Below are 10668 nucleotides of genomic sequence, written 5' to 3'. Positions count from 1 at the left end.
AAATTAATTATATTTCCATGTTGAAAAAAATATTGATTATATATATATATATATATATATATATACATATATATATATATATATATATATATATATAATTGCAATTATGAGATTTCGCTTCGATTACTCAAAAATATAAATTAGATGTATCATTATATTACATTGTTTACAATTATGAAAACGGATGTGATATTTTTTAATAATCAAAATTTTATGGAAGGTAAGATTAAAAAATTTCTTTCATCTTCATTGATAAATCTAATATTAAGATTAAACCTGAAAATAACAAAAACAATTTAGAAATATTCTAGAAATACTTTTTCTACATTATGATTTATTGAATCGCTCGGAAAAGAAGAGAAACATTAATTTAATTATATCGGCTAAATAATATCGACTGGATTCAGTAAGGCATCTTCTATGTTCTTTCTTAATGCTATAATAATTTTCAGACAAAATTCGAAATTTGGTCTAGCATCCGCTGCACTCCAGCAACGTAGCATCAACTGGTACAATGGTGACGGACAGTTAAGAGTCATCGGCAACCTGCCTCCAGCAAGTACATAATTTATCACTCTTTCATCAGTCTTGGCAATATAAGGTTGCTCACCCAACGATGTAATTTCCCACATTAATATCCCAAATGACCAAACATCGCTTTGAGAAGTAAATATTCTGATCATCAAAGATTCGGGTGCCATCCAGCGAATAGGAAACAAACCTTCTCCTTTCTAAAATATGATTTTAACAAAAATTTAATTTTCTGATTCAAGTTGTTCATTTTTAGAATATGTGCAAAATAAGAAACGTTCATTTATCTCTTGCTATATATAAATAAAAACTATTTACATTCTATTAGGTGTATAACTAAGTTCCCGCCGCTCATAATTAAATGGCTCCAGCTACAAATGTAGTGAAGTTAGTCATTTGCCAATAAAATTGAGTGCGCAAAGAATCATTTTTTATGAAAGAGATATTTTTTGTATCGATTTTAAATGAAACGTGATGAGTTGTTTTTTCGACATATACTTCTTCACTGTTTTGATTTAAATAAAATTGCAGCTGAAGCTCATCGATTGATTTCTGAAACAGTCACGGCTGACCGCTACCAACAACAATTATACTGATTGAATGATGAATTGATGCGAAAAAGGCTAGTAATTGACGTAAAGTGATTCTTTTGCATGACAACGCGCGACTTCATGTTGCAAGAATCGTAAAAGAAACACTATTGGAGCTCGACTACGAAGTTCTCCCGCACCCGCCTATTCTCCAGACTTGGCCCCATCGGATTATCACCTTTTGCTATCAATGCAACACGTGCTCGCCGATACACACTTCTCCAATTACGAAGAAGTCCAAAAATGCATCATCAAACGATCAACGGATTGCTTAAAAAAACAGGTCGTTCTATCGTCACGGAATCCAACTTTTGCAAAAAAGATGGGAGAAGTCATAGAAAACAAAGGATTAATATATTAGTTCATTCTCTTATTGAAATAAATGTATTTTTCAAGTAAAAAAACGGCGGGAACTTAGATATACACCTAATATATTACTTAAAGAAACAATGCAGGATACTATTATAATAAAAAAATGGAAAGTATTTTCGAAAGAATTCATTTCCTAGTCATTAAATTTTTTTCATAATTGTATTTACCACACGATAATAATCATTTTTGTAGATATCTCTAGATAGTCCAAAATCTCCAATTTTGATAACACGATTCTCCGATCTTCCGATTCTTCCGATTTCTCGAAGATACTAAACAATTGCGACACGCTAGATCTCTATGTACGAAACGCAACTCTTCCAAGTAGCAACAACCTCGCGCAACATCTTCGCACATGGCGAGCAAATCTTGCAAACGCAGAGCAAGCGAATCTGACGCTTGCAAATTTCGACATTCTCTCAAATATTTTAATAGATCACCAATTTCCATCAATTCCAACACTAGTAACGGAGAATCCCCATCTAAACAAACGGCCAACAATCTTATTATATGTTTGTGTCGAAAATGATTCATAAGCTTGGCTTCCTCTAACAATTTCTTTTTCTCATGGGAAGAAGCATCTTTTCGAAGCGTTTTTATTGCAACGGATATCTCTGTGCCCGATTTTTCTAAGTTCTTCACCTTTCCTTGAAACACCTGCAAAATATTTCACACAAATTTACATGCGCACTTCATTAGAAAATGTATAGTTTAATGTCAATATTATACTTTACTTTATATTAAATAATTCAACGAAAAATATGTAATAAAGTGCATGCATGTTGTCTCATCTAAATTTTATATTACTTATAATCTATTATAAAAATTCATGTAATTTATATCTTTATTAGAAAATACATATCTGTTTTGTTGATCCAGAAATTAATTTGAAACAATGCATAAAAAAATTAATTTTTACCTTTCCGAATGCGCCGCTACCAAGACGTTTTGTAAATGTAATTTGTTTACGTGCGATTATAGTTATCGCACATTCATCCGGATTACAATGTAACATAGGATTGTAAATCCTATTGAATTGTATGTTTCGGTAAGGTACTTCATGTAGAATCTCCAATTCTACATCGGTCATTGTTGAAGACAAAAATTGTTCATTATTACCTCTGCGATGCACTGTTATAAAATTTCTAGTTAATTATGTAATAATATGTATTATAAAATCTATTGCTTTTTAGTAAATTTATTCGTTTAGTTTTATATAAGTAAATTACTATTTTCAGTAAATCTCTAGATATTATATCAGATATATGTATATGTATAATCTACAATTCAAGTCGATACCTAAATCAAATATACTTACAATAATAAAAATAACAGACGCAGATTATAGTAACTATAACGATAAAACTTAACATCAATGGTAGATAATATTTTGTATCTGTTATTTCAGGAATATTCGAAATAACACCTATATTACGCAAAAATATAATTTTAATATCTTTGTGTGTGTGTGTGTGTTTAAAAATATATTTTTACTTATAACTTTAATACTAAATTTAATTTTTTTTAATTTTAAGCCTATTCATATCTAAAAAAATTAGCACATAATATCTATGCAGCACAGAATGTTGCAACTACTTCGCAACAATGTTGCAATATTACAAATATATTTTCACTTCATGTACGAATACGATATTAATCTTCAAAGATAATATATCTTTTTATTATATTAAGAATAAATACTATTATATCTATCATTATATTTTTCTATGCATTTTTATGTATTTTTCACATGTAAATAAATATAATTATAACGGATTTTTTAAATTTTTAAATAAAAATATAATTAGTAATGTATAATTAATTCTATAACTAATATATATATATATATATATATATATATATATATGTGTGTGTGTGTGTGTGTGTGTGTGTGTATAAAGTATTACCCATTATGAGAGTATGTAGAACATTTAAAATAAAAAGTGATTCGTAAATAAAAGTTTAAAGTAATTTTGTATAAAAATATAACATTTTATGTTATATGATTATGTTTAAATATAACTTTGCAATATATTATCTTAAATATGATTATCTTAGTCATTGGAAACTTCTATTTATATCAAAATTTTAATTTAATTAAATGTTTCCAAGATATTCATCCATCGAAAACAAAAATATTTTATACGTAATATTATTAAATGGTTGCAATAACATTGCATACTTTCCAATATATTACACTGTAATATTGCTACAATATTTCATTGCAAAAAGCGGACATCTTAACTTCATCACAATCTTATAACAATAACTCAGTAGAGTTTCACAATCGATTTGCAATATAGCAATGTTTCAATGATATTATTCTGCAATATATCCATGTAATCTTATTGTACTGTATGGGTATCTTCGTTTGCTTACCAAGTGTTGAAAAAATAAATCTTTCATCAGCCGGCCATATAAAATTTTCCTCATATTCGATGTATCTCAATATCAAGCGAAACATGTATAAAGTTCCCGATTGTAAATTTTGGACAAGGCATATTACTTCATTGTTATAATTCATTTTAATATAATTCATTGTTTGCCACTTTTCTGCTGCAATATGTTTGTACTCTAGTGTAAAAGATCGTCAGATTAATGTTTGAGATCCATGAAATGTTCATGCTATTTATGTTGACGCCGCTCAAAGTAATATTGTTTGGTTCTGAGTATATGTGAACGATCTTGCTTAAACTCTCCTTATACAAATCGCTGAAATTAATTGGGTACACACGCACGTATATCGAGTAATATTGTACTGGTAGCGACAAGTTAATCTTTGTGAAAAATCTGCCGTCTGCCATACGTTTCGGCACATTATACATAAATTGTTTGCTCTTTTGTTGCGTGCCGTTCACTAATGTAACTGAATGCACTTCATAGGTCACGGCCGCGCAGTTCAACTTCTTGGGTGGCATCCAATGAACTACTGCTATAGTAGGCGTAAAAGCTAGAACACTTATGTTTTCTGGTGCATTAAGCTTGCCCGAATTAGTTTTTATTGGTATCACATTCGAATCCAATGGATTTATTGATAATTGATCAAAGTAAAAATTGCTTAAAGTAAACTTCAACTTGTACTCTGTAAATGGTGTTAAGTTCTGAATCTCGTAATATCGCTCGTACGTCTGCACATTGAATTTCTCAGACTTGTTGAGATTGTTGTCCGAACAATGGCTTACAGAGATATTATATACAGTAATTGGTAAATTATATTTTTTGCATCCACTCTTTACAACCGGTTCCGGAAGATTCACAACAATGCTGTTTGCCGTTGTACTCACATTCTCAAAATTATAAACTTTTTCGTCAGGTGTCAGACATCTCATCGGAGGATATGGTTGTAAATATTTATCAAAAGCGTAAATATTATAAAGCCTTTTATCTGATCTTATTATTATCTTTTCAACATATTCGGCTGCATTTACGCTCTTGAGACTTGCACATTTCTTTTTCAAAACGTATACATATTGAGAATTATATCCAAATTTAGATGGTAAAATGTAAATGTTTGTTTTGTCAATCGTCATAGATTCGAATTGGACGAAATAACTTATGTTTTCCTTGTGTAAAATCGTATTGCACATGGAAACGTTAATGTCTGTCACAAATATGTGCTTATTATTAAACCAGTAAATTAACGGCTCCTCATTATTCATGTCATCAATTATCATATTACGAATAGGATCTGTATAATTAAATAGGCAAATGGATGCATTTATCTGAACAATTTGCTCGGTTTTTCCATCGAGATCATATTGCATCATATAAGTTTTTTTATTCCCCCAATGGTATGATATGCGATATAAAATTCTAAAAAATATATAATTATTTTACTCATTATAAAACATTATTTTAACAAAAACAGAAACTTGTATGTAGTAAAATTTCGAAACTCTTATAATTATATAATAACTAATTATTTTTTTTATTTATGACATTAATTATAAAACAATGTAAATTTATAGAAAATTTACAAATTTGCATAAATCTTTAATGGAACATTATTTTTTCAGGTTAACGGTAGTAAACGTACCCCATAGACGGTGATATAATTAAACGGTAAATATAATCTGATTTGAAAATCTCATCAAATTTAATTATGCCATTTTCCCACATTGTTAAGTCGAACTTTACAATATGTGTGTAGCCTGACAAGTAATAGGTGAAATATAAATTTCTTGCTACCCAATCAATGCAGATATTATGTATATCAAAATGAAAGCTAGCTATTATTGTGATTTTATTTTCATTAATCTTCAACGTTTTTAGGTCTCCTCTTTCAGTCCAATAAATTCTATTGTCTTGTATTGAATAAGCGACATTTCTTTCTGAGTCGAAGAAAACCAACCAACTATAATTGTATAGTAAAAAAATTATAGTTGAGATCTAATTTTATAGTTATGACTACTATAATGTTAATAATAATAAACTTGTACATAATAATAATAACTTTAATTTTATAGTTAGTGCTAAAAATAATTTATGAGATAATTATAACTACTTTTTTTATCAGTATACGTACCCTGACATTAAGAAATTAGTAATGTTTAAATCCACGTCCAATATTTCCATTCGTAGATCCGTTGTGACTAATAATTTAGGTATTGGATTTTCATGTGTAGTCGACACATTGATTAAATCCGTGTAAGGACCAGCAACAATTTTAGTATGCGCACGTACTCGAAAATAATATGTCGTGTTAGATGTTAGATTGTGCACCGTGTACTCCAATTTTGTAGTTGTGATATTTTCATCGTCGCAGGTTTGAATCTCTTTTAAGTCCTCGATGAAAAAACATTGCACTGTGTACCCTTGTATTATTTCATCGGTAAATTCAGGATGGTTCCATCTGTAAAAAAATAAAATTTTAGTCATTTTATATTTAACAAAATTATAACGGAATTAACATTTTGATATATTTATGTCGTTGAATTTAAGAAAAAGGGAGAAAAATGAATGAAAGAATACAAACTGAGAATTTAGATTCCTTACCTCAATGTCACAAAAATGTCATTTACTTTTTCTGTGAATTGACTGTCGAATTGTACAAATGCTCTGAGAGATGTTGGCTTGCTCAATCTGCTTTCTAGAGATTTGAAGATCATACATATTAACATAATTATATATAAGATTAAGTGGATTATATCAGTAAATCAGAAAGAACAATTTAATGTGAAAATAAAGGAAAGTGAAAAAATAAATGTAAACTACAAAATATGGAAATTAGCACAGTTTTGACCTTTAAAAATTAATATAAGAATTTTTTGCGTCATTCAAGATTAAGAAAAGTAATCGTTAATTCATGGCAAAAACGAATAAATAACTTTTAATAAAATGACAAGAAAAGACTTTTCAATAAATTCCTATAGCTTAAGAAATCAGAAGTATAATATTTGCGATTGCTTTGAAACAAAGTAGCAAATTAATAAAATTGACTTTACCTTAAATCATGACAATTTTTATGTACACTGTTATATTTATATTATGCTTTTCCATTTCTTTTTTGGACGGAATAGAATTTATATTCGTCTCACTACTGGAAGATATTTTTAGATTTGATTTCCATTCTCTCTTGAATTTAAATTATATTTACTTTTTCGTCATAGATTTTGTTATTAATGTTTTATGCATTTTTTTGCAACTTACCGATAGATTCTGGGATGATAGAAATGTTTGCAAGTGGAACTCCATCGACTTCTCGCTCCTCACAGTCATACTATCAGAATGACTCCGGTCAGATTTGAAATTTAGTATATGATGATCACTTTTCTCCGACATTGAAATATCCTTCATAAAGTATAACATACGAAAAGAATTAAGTAAGTATTGTTGAAGCGGTTGTTTCTGGTGCTTTTAATGATAAATTATATAAATTATAAAATTAAACGAAAAATTGCCATTCGTTTTTTGTTTGCTTAATAATACCGGTTTGATATATATTATTCTTAAATAATATAAATTGAATGTGATGTAGTTTTATTCGTATCGTAAAATCTATTTTTTATTTATTTTTTTAAAGATCTTGTATATCAAACATAACTCATGTCAAAAATAAAATCAATCAATAGGTTAACGAGAGTCAATAAGGATTCATAACAGCTTTTAGCAAATAGTACAAGCGAAAGTGTAGCTCTTTGCAATTATTAAAACAATTTTGTCTAACGATTTGATTCTTTCTCACGATAGGTTAGTTAACTCTTCTCAATTTTACCGTAACTCATATTTCTTTTCAAAAATTTGCCGATATTACTAAAGTTTTATTAATGTTTGTACTTCAAAAATAAAAAGGTTAAAAATATTGTTTCTTTACAGTTATTAAATATTAATTATAGAATTATATAAATTCTTTTATTTATTACCTTGTCAAGTTTTTTCTCGCATGTCATTATATTTTTAACACAAACAAATTCTGGAAATGATAGTATAAACCGATAGTATAAAACGATAATGCCTCCATAAAAATATGTGGATATAATTGTATATAAATGGATATATGTACAATGAAAATTAATATAAATTTTAGTGACTGTTATTGAATATATTATCGATCGAAATATTAGCGTTAATAGATAGGGTGAGTTCCCCTAGTAGCGGACACTTAAGATTTTTCGTAGATAAACTTAAAAAATGTATTTTATTTCTTTTATATTTTGCATTAATTATTAGTTAACAATATTAGAAATGAGAATAAATGAACGGAATAATCAACTTTTCTATAATATAACATTTAAATCAGTGTCAAACTTTGGTATAAAATTTTGTACGATCTTGAAGTGGCGCCTAGTACCGGACATGGTTAAAATAGATCCCCTAAACACCGTATAACTTCAAAATAATTTATAATGATCACAAATATAATTATCAGAACACTCAGGAATATCAGCATATGCCTCGCGAGCCCATTCCTAGCAGTTGGAGCATTGAATTCAATTTTTTTCATTGCTCTCTAGGCAAACTACACAGGTAGTATCATTTGTATGTTTAGATGTTAGTGTTCTAGTTTTCTTTATCTTCTTTGATCGATTCGTCTTTTTAAACTTATTTCTTCACAGACATGCAATACTGACATTTTTAGTGTCTGGCAAGGTTAGAACAAAATATTCTGTCCGAGCCAGGGGACAAAAAATGTATTAAAAAATAACGAATTCGTAAAAACTAGTTTACTTTATGCAAAAAGCACATAGATATTTGAAAACTATTTATCAAAATACTTCATAATATAAGAACGTATTGTAGACAACAAATCTTCATAAGTGTGATCTGTTTCTAAATTATACAATGCAACGTTTTATCTTCAAATGCATCGATTAACAGTCCTCTTAGCTTGCGTATGCAAATCTGGAGTGTGTCGCATCCTGCACGTGGATCACTATACTCTTTCCGCCCTATCATCGAAATAATCACCCAATCGCGTTTTTATTCGCATAGATATGACATATATCCGGTACTAGGTGACGTCCGGCGCTAGGGGAACTTCCCCTACAATTTCAAGAATGTTTGATGAATGATTTTTTTATTAAACAGATTTTCTATCTCGATATTTAACAGCTCTGTTCCGTTATATAATTATCGTTAACACAAAGAAATGATGCTAACTTTCTAAATTAATTTCATAAAATAAAATCTACATTAGTATAAAGCTTACTATATATCAATAAATATTATTATATATATCTAGGAAAATAAAGAAATTTTAAAAATTGAAGAAAAATAACAAAAATCTGTTGAAGTGCCATCGTATGTATATATTAATGTAGCAGATAGTAGACAGAAAACTTCGTTAATTGTAAAAATTGTTATTTTTAGAAATAATAATTATATATATATATATATATATATATATATATATATATATATATATATATATATATGGAGAGAGAGACAAAATAATACAGTCAAATATTAAAATACCGTTTTAATTAAACTTAATATACTATATAATATCCATTTATAATCAAAATTTCGAAACTTTATCCATCCTTTTTTTACATCGTACATACTTTTTTCTTTCATATTGAATTGTTTTATTTTATCTTATCTTATTATACGTAGAATATATAATTTATTATCATTCATTTTTAGTTACACTACTAACTGCAATAACATTCAACTGTTTCTTAATCAAGCGAAAAATATCTCTTACCTGCGTGAAATTTAACTTCGGACATATGGAAACACTTTCTTTCTGGAGGTTATTTGAAGTGGTATAATCCTTCGACGTGATAGTTGCCTTTGTCAATACTAAACCTTTCAATAAAACACATAAAATTGTTCCAAACATAATTTGCATTTTTCGTAAACGTTTGCACTCAATCGGTTTCCGTTGAATCCTCAATTAGTTTTTTTCTCACTCTACTAATTCTGATGTGTTAATCGAATTGATATTAATTCATATATATACATATATTTTTGATAAATTCCTTAAAATTCAGCTTTAAAAAATCGCAAGTTATTATCTTCTAATATTATGCTTTTAGATTTCTCTTTACGGTCGCGATCACAATATATATCTTAAGATTAAATTAGGGAATTCTTAGTAAATAAATAATTTCTATTTTTTTTTAGGAGAACAAATGACAATGCAAAATGATACAAAATGATCATTTGATTGTATAGCGAACAGAGGAATATAATTATTATCAGCTTTCCTTTTTCATTAATATTATAGTAGAAAAACGTTGATAAAAAGATAACCACAATCAAATTACAAACTATCAAAGAAGTTATAGAATTATAGTTCTTGTAACATTTTCAGCCATATTCAAGCACACGCAGCGTGTAATCGAATTCACTTAAATATTTATTATATCTTTGGTTTTATTAAATATGTAATTATGACAATTCGTTCGTACGATTGTGTTACTACGTGTGCTTTTCAAAATCCACTATTTGTACACAATTTTTTGTGATATTCATATGATGCAGTTTGAATCAAACAATAAGTAACGCGGTAGTGCGTTTTGGCTAGCGATCACAATTGTAACTGACTTCGAATGATCAATCTGATCATGTGTTGCCATGACGTTTTATTAGTTGCTTCCGTTGTAATGTATATTTCTCCGCGGAGATACTCGCGTTATTTTAAAAAGAATTAAAATCTTTAAAAATTGTTTAACAAAAAAGTTATATATGTATAAAACAAAAATAATTCTATGTATAAATAAAAATAATT

The 10668-nt window shown here is 28.1% G+C and overlaps 2 pseudogenes across 1 annotated transcript; both read right to left on the bottom strand.

Annotated features, from left to right (window-relative positions):
• Positions 1 to 323: 323 nt before the first annotated feature.
• Positions 324 to 5756, bottom strand: LOC145965744 (proto-oncogene tyrosine-protein kinase ROS-like; annotated as a pseudogene).
• Positions 5757 to 5980: 224 nt separating this feature from the next.
• LOC145965752 (proto-oncogene tyrosine-protein kinase ROS-like) lies at positions 5981 to 9901 on the bottom strand (annotated as a pseudogene). The gene is made up of 4 exons (XR_014436789.1): positions 9640 to 9901; positions 7143 to 7283; positions 6489 to 6582; positions 5981 to 6345 (listed from the first exon to the last, which is right to left on the bottom strand). The product of XR_014436789.1 is annotated as a proto-oncogene tyrosine-protein kinase ROS-like (transcript).
• Positions 9902 to 10668: the final 767 nt, after the last annotated feature.

The sequence above is a fragment of the Camponotus vicinus genome, unplaced genomic scaffold, assembly GCF_025532165.1.
Source record: "Camponotus vicinus isolate PSW18456_S1 unplaced genomic scaffold, iyCamVici1.0 SCAF_14, whole genome shotgun sequence".
Lineage (NCBI taxonomy): Eukaryota > Metazoa > Arthropoda > Insecta > Hymenoptera > Formicidae > Camponotus > Camponotus vicinus.
The sequence above is the reverse complement of the archived record's forward strand: the minus strand, read 5'-3'. Positions and strand labels throughout refer to the sequence as shown.